The sequence below is a fragment of the Hippoglossus hippoglossus genome, chromosome 16 (genome assembly GCF_009819705.1).
Source record: "Hippoglossus hippoglossus isolate fHipHip1 chromosome 16, fHipHip1.pri, whole genome shotgun sequence".
NCBI lineage: Eukaryota > Metazoa > Chordata > Actinopteri > Pleuronectiformes > Pleuronectidae > Hippoglossus > Hippoglossus hippoglossus.
The window spans coordinates 26568849-26578430 of NC_047166.1; the positions used below are offsets into that span (position 1 = coordinate 26568849).

The 9582-nt window shown below is 41.3% G+C and overlaps 1 long non-coding RNA gene across 1 annotated transcript; it reads left to right on the forward strand.

Moving 5' to 3' along the window:
• Positions 1 to 6875: 6875 nt before the first annotated feature.
• Positions 6876 to 8385, forward strand: LOC117776888. Its single transcript, XR_004616510.1, has 2 exons — positions 6876 to 6907; positions 8203 to 8385. It is a non-coding gene; the product is annotated as an uncharacterized LOC117776888 (long non-coding RNA).
• Positions 8386 to 9582: the final 1197 nt, after the last annotated feature.

The window sequence follows — 9582 nt, forward strand, 5'->3', positions numbered from 1 at the left end:
GCTTTGCTTATTCCAGTTCTTCCAAAAAGGGAAAGCAATTGGAAAAATAATTTTATAAAAGAAATGCATTAAATGCAAAAAGTAGAGAATTCAAAGATCTTTAAATATCCTTGTGTGTTTTGTCCATTCATTCAACCTTTATTTATACAAGATGATCAGATCAGTGAAAACAACTGGCATGTCTTTCAGCAGAGCAGCACATACTTAACAATATTGGTAAAACATAACAAAATAAACTACAAACAAAATAAAATCACTGCAATATCCTCCTCAGAGACCCTCTAACAATCCACACCAAGCTCCACGGGATCTTTTTTTTTTATTTAAATTTTTTTGCTCCACTGGATCCTCTAAGAACAGTGATGTCATGTTTCAAAGGAATTGACTGGTCAGTGGGCTGTGCTTTTATACTTGTTCATCTATTATCTCTGACTTAACCTGCACAAGTTACCATGGTCATTTACCCCAATAGGACCACAAACCCTGAACTAATTATACCTGAAGTTACCCCGATAACTGCAAATCCTGCTTCGTAGTACAGGCCTCTGCTCTGGAGCAGGTAACATCAGATCAGATCAAAACCTGCCAACAGCCCTACTGACAAAAAAGCAATCAGCCTCCAGTGCCTCAACACTAATGGTAAAGTAACTAATATTAAATGAGAACAGATATTTGTGTCATGAATCAAACAACTAAGTCAAATTTGTGGTTTTAAAACGACCTCCTACAAACAATGGTTGGTCGACCACAATAAATAACTACATAATAAAATCTTTTGCTGCATTTTAATCGTGCAAAGATTGTGCTTTATTTTTTGACACCCAGACCTATTCTGTTGCTGCAGCTCAGAATAATATGAGGACAATTTGTGGAATTAAAACTGGACAAGAAAATGAAATTCCCCCTGATGTATTTTATAAGAGATATTATTCTCACACAGCTCAGTATTCTCCCAAAACAGGTGTGCTTTATCTGGTAATCTGGCTTTACGAGTGTCTTGTGTACACAGGATGATAAAAGCAAAGAGCAGTAAATCAAACATTTGAAAAAAAACACATTAATTATTAAACATTTAAAAAAGTTAATAATAAAGACAGGCATCAAACCACCATTATGTTTCTCATGGCGTGCATAACACCATGCAGCATAAACTGTGTTGGTGATATTAAAGATGAAGTGAGAGAGAGACTGTCTCATGAAGACCATCTAATGTGAAAGCATGAAAGCGAGATAAATTAATTTAAATTCAATTCAAACAACTTCACGGGGGAATTCATTTAGAGCTGCAAATCCTGTTTCGTAGTACAGGCCCCTGATCGGGTTTACACTTGTGCATAATGATAAAGATGTATGTACATGTTCAACATGGAGACAGCTAAATATTGGCAACATGTCAGGGGGTTGTTTTATTTAGGACATGGAAGAATTACAATACCAATGGATAATACTGATGTTTGCACTCAGTGTCGACCTTTATCTTAACACTACTTGTGGTGGCATTTGTACAGGAAGTACAGTCTGCTTGCTGCAATACATTTTTTTACAGTGTAAACCATGTCAGATACAATGTATTTATTTCTAACCTGATTATGACATTATTCAAGTACATTCATGTCCTACAAACATGCACCTTCACAATCCCTATCAGGACTAAATTATTCTTTATTCTTGTTTGGATGAGTGAAGTCTAGTGGGCATGATATACATATAATGTAACACTGAGCGGTGTAGTGTTGGCTATACGCAGGTATACGGTAATCAGCATAGCGTACGCCCAATTCTAAATTGCATTTGGTGCACATCATTCAGTTGTGTGCTGCGAGCCATTTTATCCCAAGGACAGTGAAAGCGTCACCTGCCTTCACCTCCGATTGGTTAATTAGGATAAGGATATCAGAGTACCCCAATCAGAGACAGAATAGGGTGGGTTATTTTTATGTTTGTCTTCCTTGTAAAAATATCTGCTGGCCTTTACCTTACCTCCTGGTTAACTGAACTCATAAAAACAAAAATGCAACTAAATTGGGCCTGTACTGAAATTCAAACATGAAGCAAACTATCCATACAAAAATTTCATCAGAAATGACCTCATGCAGGACCGACCTCGGTGCTGCCAGCTGTCAGCTCGGGTTGTAACTGTAGTTCAATGCCTGCACCGGTGCGCGCACCACTCCCAACATACTCCACCTCTGTCAGAGAGGAGGCTGATGGTGACTGAGATGCTGCCAATTTTAGGCCCAATCCCATTTCACCCCTTCTCCCTTCTCCCTTCCCCTTGTTTTTGTGGGTTATCTTTCCCCTTGAAACAGAGTCACAAGGGGTAGTGGTAGTGGTAGTGTTGCTGTGATATTTTGGTTAGAAGTTATTTGAAATTTTATGTTAGTGATGTTATGCTCTTCACAGTCTTTCTTTGCATGCAACTAGCTACTTTCTCTAACCTGGCACCAACACACACACACACACACACACACACACACACACACACACACATATCTCCCCACACATCTCTCTGACCCCCGCCACATGTTGTAAACATCACCAGGGGTCCTGTCTTCAAAGTGGCCAGCCGCCATTTTGAAAGCACACTCACACACACATACTCACATACACATATTTATATAGTAAGTACACCTTTAGTAATTTGTGTTTTTATACTTTATTATCTTAATAATAAATGTTTTTCTTTCACAAATGTTTTCATTAATGTTGCATAAGTGTGAATTATCCAACCTCTACACTGTCAAGAACTCTATATCCTTCAACTTAGCTAACTATCTATATGGTAATTTTGGTTATAGTTATTCATTTAATTGTTAATCAGAGTTCCAAATTTGTAGTTAGTACTTTCATGAGACTTAAAGGGGACATATCATGAAAATTCCACTTTTTTAGTGCTGTCGTGTTCTTTTATCCTTAGGTATGAGAAGGGTCGGTCTTAGTTCAAAAAGTATTTATTTAGAAGCAATGAAAAAGGTACAGCATAGCTATGGGCACTCAATGCACAGCCTCGGCTTTTAGTCCGTAGCTCGGGGTAGTCAAGAGTCGCCCCGAACGGATGACAGGTGCAATATTTATAATAGTAGGTTGAAGGCGTGGTCCCAGCATCTTGGAACTGGAATCCACCAATGATGAGGAGCCGCTCCCAGGTTCGTCACTCCTTTGATAGTAGCTGGACAAATCTTCACATTCTGACAGTGTTAAGTTTTGTGTATTAAGAAAAAGCCTTTATCCGGCTGAAGCTTTGTGAGTCTTCAGTAGTTTTGCAGACACAGTGTATTTGTTCATTGGAGTGTGAAACATTGTGTTTCTGTTTTATCGTCTGTATGTTCTGTGTGTGTAAGCATGCGTATTTATCAGACAAGACAACGCCTTTCCTATCTGGCCTTCAGAAGCTGGGGCAGCTTCTTGATTTCTTTCTAAGGCATAGGTCACAGTGTCTTAATGAGCACAGTGCATTTATGTATGTGTGATGTTGAATAAAGCTAAAGGAATACTGTAATATATATAAAGGTTTATGTATGAGAACAAGTTTAAGTACAGTGTATTGTATGCCACGGATTACAGTCCAAACACATAACAAAACATTAATTCTTTCTGTTAAGGTACAAACATGGTGCGTGTAAAATCGATCCTTTTCAGGGCTATAGTGTCTAATTATATTATTAAAATCCTAACAGTGCTTCTACACGTTAATTTGGGTATCTGGCATGTCTACCAACCCAAAAACCTTTTTGTTTTGTTATGGTTCCTCTAAGTCAGAAACGTCATGCTTGAGTGACTCGAATGAGCTTCCTATGTACTGTGTCATCACAATACACTGGAAGTCTCCCTACATGGCCTTGGCCCACCCCCCACCTCATCCCCCCCGCCCCCCCACACTCGTTACGCCGGGTTTTCACCGGACGCAGCAAGGCAGCGCAGCGCCGTTCCCAAGCGCGCAGCCGCCTGGCTGTTCACACGGGACGAGCATTTCTCCGCTGGTCAGCCCCATAGACTGTATATATAAGGTCAGCCCCCGATTCTGCTTTCTCTGCTTGTTGTTGTACCCGTTGAATGTCGGGGTTTGGGGGTAAATGATGGTCTTCATAGCCCCCCCCCCCCCCCCCCCCACCCCCCACCCCTCTCTTTCTCTCTCTGTCTGTCTGCTTGTGTGCTTGTAGTGGATGGGCAGAGGGGGACATTTAATTATGTGATTGGGAAAATTAAAATTCCAGGACAACAGAAGGGGAATACAAAGTATGGGATGCATATTTGATAATTTATATCATATAAAATATCTAATTTATATCGTTTAAAATCATGGGGGGAGAGGGGGGAGGGGGGAGCTGGCTCATTAGCATTTAAAGGAACAGGCACTCAAAACAGGTCACTCTGTGGAGGGCTGTTTTATACAGGGTAAAAAGGGTGCTGTTTGAAATGATCCTTGTGGTATTTTGACCAAAGTATGTTACAGACATTTCATTAAGACCCCAAGGAACCATATCAACTTGTGGTAAAATGGGCATACAATGTCCCCTTTAATGTTAAGTGCTTTGACTGGTTGATTTAGCGAGAAAAGCGCTGCATAAATGCAGTCCATTTACCCTAGTTACACACTTATTACACATGTAGGGCTTTTTTAAGGATGGCTCTGATTTACTATTCTTTATAGTCCTGGTTATGCCCCTACTCTTTTATAGACTGAAGTCACTTCTCTGTCACACATGACAGCTCTGTTATTAAGGGTCATATTATGATGAATTATGTTTTATCATTTTCAGTGATACATATACTGGCCCATGGGGGGGGGGCACATGGTTTGGTTCATGTTCAGTATCTCAGATACCAATAATTGGATTCTGACAAAGCTGGATAAATAAGGACTTCTCACATTGCTCTGGCCTTTCAGATACATTGACTCATACAGATGAAACAGGGGCAGGTCAGAAACTGCATATCTTGAGGTCATGTGCCATGGGACAGGACACTGTCACGTGTACGATGGTTATTCCCCTCTCATAATTTATCTTTTCTTTTGGTTTCTTTGGGAACCAGCTAGCCAGATTTCACAAGTTCCAGAGACGAGGAACTCCCCAGCATTGTGGGTTACCTCTTTACTGTTCCCACACTCATCAGCAGTGGTTCAGAAATTAGAGTATAAAGTTGTTAATCGAATAGTTAAGAAACCCCTGAACCAGCCAAAAAGTGCTGGAAACAGCCATTTGGTATTAATGTACTCTCTAAGCAGGTTTCACCGAAGACACTTTTGTCAAACAGTACATTGGCTTAGTGCTGGAGTGCTTTTAGTACACTTCGTTTAACCACAAAGCCTAGTAGTGATTTAATAATTCAGTAAAAGTCTCTGCATGGGGAAAAAGGACTGTAGAATCACACACACACACACACACACACAAATACACCCACATACACACAGATGTTGTTACCTTTACTACGTTTTACTCAAATGAAAGATCAAGCAAGTCTGAAGTAGTTTTTGTCCTTCTCCAGCAGAGGGCGATAACCATCAGCTTGAACTAATACATGCCCTCTTCTACTCCATGCCCTCCTGTTCATAAGTGTGGGCCTTGGCTTTGCTACATTTAGAAAATGATCCCAAATCAGCTGGGCATTGTCTTGATTGCTGCCATTGTGCTGTCATGTGAACCTCAAGAAACTCTTTAGTCACCATTAAACTACAGCTAATTGGTGAATTTGGCTGTGAACTTCTAATTCAGCATGGTCCTGCCATGCTCTACTGTAATGGTCTTTGTATAGCGCTTTGCTAGTCATGATGACCAGATAAAGCTTTACAGTACAGTTTATTGCCATTGACCCATTCACACACACATTCACACCATAGTCCATTTATGGACAGCACTTTTTTTTTCTATGACAGTTGTGGATCTAGGCAAACATGATCTTAACTGATTTTAAGATTATTCTCTAGAGCTTAATATTTAGTGAGTATAAATTACAATAGAAATGTTAGAATTGAGAAATCACAACATTAAAGTAATACTTCATATAAACCTTACAGCACTTGATGCAGTCGTCGGTGCCCCATAAAAATAAAGTCTAAAGCCTGGGTTGAGGAACAGAAGCTGGTCTTATAATTACAATCTTTAACAGAGTTTGTAATGATAGTGATAGAGGAAAGGTGCAAACAGTCCAGGAGTCATTTTTCATCACAAGTGTAGTAGGGCTGCAACTAACGACTATTCTGATAGTCGATTAATCTATCGATTATTGAAACGATTAATCAACTAATCGGATTAGGAATCACACAAATTCTCAATTGCTCTTATTTAGCCATCAGCTTTTAAATTTAGCTTGAGGTTGTTCGCGGCATGTGATGACTGAAAATAAAGACAATAAAGATCGATACTTCATTCAAAAATGTCTTTTAATAAACTTTACTGCATATTAGGCAAAGTTTTTGTCCATTTAAAACCAAGGACAGGCAAAGTGCTAATATAAAAAAATTAATTTAAATTCAAGTTTCCCTTTTTCCTGTGAACCAAGAACAGGCCAAGTGCCGATACTAAAAATAAATTAAAAATCAAGTATCTATTTTTTCTGTAAACAAAAGGACAGGGAAAGTAGCAGCAATAAAACATCAACAAACAAAACTACAGTCTTCATTGGACTGCATAATTGTGATTTAAAAAGACGTTTGTCAGGCAATAGGATAACATTACGCATTTAAACTCGTTAAAAAAAGTTTTAAAAAATCTATATTCAAACCATATTTTTGTAATGGATTCTAGAATCCTGCACACAGGTATTGAGGGTGTTGCCAAGACAACTCCGTTTATATAGCAAGCTAGATAACAGGCTATCTTACAGAGGCGAGTCTGCATCGCCTATGTTATGATGTCAAACGTGCTTCCTCTTCAAATGCTCGTGTCCTGCTTCCATGAAAAGCAAGGTCCGCCTTGCAAATATTGCAGGTAGTTTTTTTTCGGGCTATGTTAAAGGGGACATAGCATGCCCATTTTACCACAAGTTGATATGGTTCCTTGGGGTCTTAATGAAATGTCTGTAACATACTTTGGTCAAAATATCACAAGGATCATTTAAAACAGCACCCTTTTTACCCTGTATAAAACAGCCCTCCACAGATTGACCTGTTTTGAGTGCCTGTTCCTTTAAATGCTAATGAGCCAGCCCCCCCCTCCCCCCTCTCCCCCCATGATTTTAAACGATATAAATTACATATTTTATATGATATAAATTATCAAATATGCATCCCATACTTTGTATTCCCCTTCTGTTGTCCTGGAGTTTTAATTTTCCCAATCACATAATTAAATGTCCCCCTCTGCCCATCCACTACAAGCACACAAGCAGACAGACAGAGAGAGAAAGAGAGGGGTGGGGGGGGGGGGGGGCTATGAAGACCATCATTTACCCCCGAACCCCGACATTCAACGGGTACAACAACAAGCGGAGAAAGCAGAATCGGGGGCTGACCTTATATATACAGTCTATAGGGCTGACCAGCGGAGAAATGCTCGTCCCGTGTGAACAGCCAGGCGGCTGCACGCTTGAGAACGGCGCTGCGCTGCCTCGCAGCGGCGCTTCCGCGTCCGGTGTAACCCGGCGTAACGAGTGGGGGGGCTCTGTGTGTGTGCCGGTGTTACAGTAGAGCTGAACACTGCGGAAGTCTTCCACACTGCTGGCTGTGTGGCGCTGATACAAATTCCAGCTCACGCATGGGAGAGCGAGCGGTCGCTCCCGAGCAGCTGCTGCAGCCTCCCAGTCCCAACGATCCAGACAAATGCCACATGTGAGTGAATCGCGGGCTGACCAGCGGAGAAATGCTCGTCCCGTGTGAACAGCCAGGCGGCTGCGCGCTTGGGAACGGCGCTGCGCTGCCTCTCAGCCTCGCTGCCTCCGGTGTAAACCCGGCGTAACGAGTGTGGGGGGACGGGGGGAGGTGGGGGGGATGGGGGGAAGTGGGGGGGACGGGGGGGGGGGGGGGGGGTGAGGTGAGGGGTGGGCCAAGACCATGTAGGGAGACTTCCAGTGCCTTGTTACGACACAAAACCCAGGAAGCTCAATCGAGTCACTCAAGCATGACGTTTCTGACTTAGAGGAACCATAACAAAATGCGCGAGTGTTTTTCCCCCAGAGTTTTTGGGTTGGTAGACATGCCAGATACCCACATTAACCTGTAGAAGCACTAACAAAGTGGAATTTGCATGCTATGTCCCCTTTAAGGGTGAAATTCTCCCATACTTTTGACTTTCTGGTACGCGATGGTGTTGCAACGGACGCCGCCATTGGTCTATGTTTTGTCGCTATTGCACATGCGCGACTTTCAGAGATAGGAAGGGAGCGAGATGGCTCACTCCTCAGCTACTTCCATCAGCACCTCTGGTAAAACAACGTTTAGTTCAGCTGCACGGCACGAAAAACGCGAGCTATGACGTAACCAATGAATCATCGACTATTAAATTCGTTGGCGACTATTTTTGTCATCGATTTTTGTCGACTACGTCGATTAATCGTTGCACCCCTAAAGTGTATTGAGACAGCTCATGTAGAAGTTCTAAAGTCTTACACATAGCTTTAAAAAATATTTTACACAACACTAATTAACGCTAGCTTACACGCTAACTTCAGCTCCAATTCATTACTCTTCTTAAATATAATGTGGACATGTTTACAACTGGCTTTTAACATTACTTTACATTGTACATATATATATGATAAATGGTCAGTATTTATAAAGATGACAGATGCTTCACAGTACAGTTTATTGCCATTCACACACACATTCATACAGTACATCTATGGGCAGCAATTTAGGGTTCAGCGTCTTGCCCAAGGACAGGAGGCATGCAAATGTGGAAGACTGGGATCGAACCGCCGACCTAGTTTCCACAGCTGCCCCATAAAACTTGAATCAATGCTTTCATATTTAGAACAAAATCTTCTACAGTACTGCTGTCTCAAATATGATGGTTTGTGTTCACACCCTGGTCAGTGACATTGAGAAAATGCTGTTTTAAACACCAACAACCTCCATTTAACCTGTGTGTGTGTGTGTGTGTGTGTGTGTGTGTGTGTGTGTGTGTGTGGCTTTAATCCAGAGATTGCACTGCAGCAATATTTTACTGCCACATGTGAATTGCTGATAAACTCTTCCAGTTGCTGATTGGAAACTCTTGGGGCCTGATCTACTAAAGGTTTGCGTGTGTAAAAACGTGCGCAAACTTGATTTCAGCTGCAAAAAAACATGCAAGCTGATCTACTAATGGTGCGCACTGAGGATTGCGTGCAGAATAACACACGCTGTCCATTTAGTACGTTTGCCTTAATGAATATGAATGATAGGGCGTTTCTACCCGAGTGCGCAAAATATTGGGAGGAGTAGATGCAAATAGTTTCATTTAGCACACGCATTGTGATTTACAAAGCCTGAAAATAATTGCGGTGATTGTGACTGTGTTTATATATAATATCTGATTTTGAGTCAGTCTTGTGGATGTTTGTCAGCCTTATGTCATGACCCGATCCGAACTAGAAGGATGTTGTTGTTTGATGTTTGTTTGAGTACCATGCATCGCAGAGAGTGTTGAGAGGATCCATTTCAGT